The sequence below is a fragment of the Oncorhynchus tshawytscha genome, linkage group LG14 (assembly GCF_018296145.1).
Source record: "Oncorhynchus tshawytscha isolate Ot180627B linkage group LG14, Otsh_v2.0, whole genome shotgun sequence".
Classification (NCBI taxonomy): domain Eukaryota; kingdom Metazoa; phylum Chordata; class Actinopteri; order Salmoniformes; family Salmonidae; genus Oncorhynchus; species Oncorhynchus tshawytscha.
In genome coordinates, this window is record NC_056442.1 from 4,712,833 (window position 1) to 4,715,815 (window position 2,983).

Here is a 2,983-nt window from a genome sequence, read left to right on the forward strand (position 1 = left end):
TTCAGCAGTGACTTTAGAGAGAGACGTAGAGATAGAGAGAAGTAGAAGTTTATAGGCAGCCAAAAGCTACCTGCTCTTTTGATGTACAGCTAACACACTACTTACACGAACTCTTGGCTACTTTGTTTCCTTCTGTGTTTTAAAGTTCTCAATATGAAAGCAAAGATCCCCTTGAATGGCCTTGCTATTAGTGGTAGCTTAATTTATTTTAGTGTCCGATATGTTTGTTTTGGGTTTGTCCAAGGATCAGTACTTCGATGGAACATCCTTCTGTTTGGACTGAGAGGTTATGCAGTCAAGTGAAAGAGGAGTCTGTCTGTCTGTTCATCTATTCTCCCCTGAGTCAAAGGTTTTCCCCCTTTCTCTCTCTCTCCCCTCTCTCTCCGCTGACACTCAGGTCCTCTGCCAGGTGCGGTGCTCTCTGCACTCCCCTGATTGCCTCTGGCACCGGGAGCACACCCATACACACCCTTACACCCTTACACACCCTTACACACACATAGCCCAGACACACACATTTCATACAGACTCTGTGTAGCGGAGCCAGAAGTGTTTTAGCATCGCCACGGCGCTAATGGGCCATAAAGACTCACCCAGAAAGAAAAAAAATCCAATGCTAGCTCAACAGTCTCATTCAATGGCAGTGTATTTGGGCAAGCTATCATTATAGTCCACAGAACAACAGGGCTTTGAAAGACAATGCTCCTATGTCTAAACTGTAGGGAGGGGAACAACTTAGGACGAACAGAGCAGAGAGGTCCATTTCAGCCCCAAAATCATCTGGATTCACAGCCTGATATGAGACTGCAGGGCTTGGGAGCATTAGTGCAAATTTCCGGTGTGTGAGTGTGTGTTTTTCACGGACCAGTTTCACAGACGTACTTAGACACACACACACACATACACACAGAGCCACACATGCATGCACATGTAATTGCGATGATTAATGGCTGTTATTATGATGTCATGTACGAGTTCAGTTCAGTGGAAACTTGGCATTTCGGGATAAATGCTCCTCTGAGAACCTATTGGATTTTTTTATTGCTCCCTTCATTTTATTCCTGGCCATTGATAAAAGTCCCTTGATGTCAGATGTTGGTATGTGATTCATATGAAATGAAAAGGATGAGAATTAACAGCAGATGCCTGTGTGTGTAGCAGGCCTTAAGCTCACAATACCCATCTGTAGAAACCCTTTGTGTCGAAAGACTAAAGGAAAGAAGAAATATTTAAACTTGACTTCAAATAGTCACAGATAAAGAAGCCATGGTGCTTTAATAATAATAGCAATTAAATCAATCTTAATTGTATGGCACGCGCACGCACACGCACGCCACACACACATGTTTATTGCTATTCTGTCCAGACTGTGTGATTACAGGTTGCAGAGTCAATATTTAGATTTGTGGAGAACAGCACAGCCCAGCCTGTTTATTTTCCTCTCGCTACTGTATGTGTGTGTTGACTCAGAGAGCTGCGGACAAAGTGGGATGTCAATGGTCTCACAAATGCACCCTGTAGTATAAACTGTTGTAGTTTCTTTTAGATAACCGTTATCATCCATATAGATCGAGAGGTTACTGTTAGCATAATTTTGCCATATGCTCTCTTGATGTCTTGATTGCCTTCAGAAAGTATTCAGACCTCTTGATTTTTTCACCCACATTTTGTTACGTTACAGCCTTATTCTAAAATGGATTGAATTACTTTTTCCCCCTCATCAATCTAGACCCCATAATGTCAAAGCAAAAGCAGGTTTTTCTACATATTTTGCAAATGTATTAAAGATTTATTTTTTAATGAAATATTACATTCAAATAAGTATTCAGACCCTTTACTCAGTACTTTGTTGAAGCAATTTTGGCAGAGATTACAGCCTAGAGTCTTCCTGGGTATGGCATGCAAGCAGCACGCCTGTATTTGAGTTTCTCCCATTTTTTCTCTGCAGATCCTCTCAAGCTCTGTCAGGTTGGATGGGAGCGTTGCTGCACTCTGCTATTTTCAGGTCTCATAGAGATGTTAGATCTGGTTCAAGTCTGGGCTCTGGCTAGGCCACTCAAAGAAATTCACAGACTTGTCCCGACACCACTCCTGCTTGGCTGGATGCTAGGGTCGTTGTCCTGTTGGAGAGAGATGAACCTTCGCTATCTGAGGTCATGAGCGCTCTGGAGCAGGTTTTCATCAGGGATCTCTCTGTAGTTTGCTCTGTTAATCTTTCCCTCAATCCTGACTAGTCACCAAGTCCCTGCTGCTGAAAAACATCCCACAGCATGATGCTGCCACCACCATGCTTCACCGTGAGGATAGTGCCAAGTTCTCAGGCGTGAAACTTGGCATTCAGGCCAAAGAGTTCAATGTTGGTTTCATCAGACCAGAAGATCTTGTTTCTCATGGTCTGAGAGTCATTAAGGTGCCTTTTGGCAAGAATTTAAGTGGGTAGTCATGTGCCTTTTATTGAGGAGTGGCTCCTGTCTGGCCACTCTACAATAAAACCTGATTTGTCACACCCTGAATCTGTTTCACCTGTCTTTGTAATTGCCTCCACCTCCCTCAAAGATTGGTCACCTATCTTTCCACATTATCCCCTGTGTATTTATCCCTGTGTTCTCTGTTTGTCTGTTGCCAATTCGTTTTGTCAATTTATCAGTGTTTTACCCTCTGTTCCTGTCTCTTGTTTTGTTCCTGTTTTTCTAGTTTTCGGTGTTGACCTTTTCTGCCTGCCCCTGACACCTGCCATCCTGTACCTTTGCCTCACCAATCTGGATTACTGACCTCTGCCTGCCCCTTGACCTGTCTTTGCCTGCCCCTGTTGGATTAATAAACTGTTGTTATTGCCAGCGTTGCCTGCATCTGGGACTTACCTGAAAACGTAGACATGATTGGTGGATTGCTGCAGAGATGGTTTTCCTTCTGGAAGGTTCTCCCATCTCCACAGAGGAACTCTGGAGCTCTGTGAGTGACCATACGCATTCTTGGTCCCCTC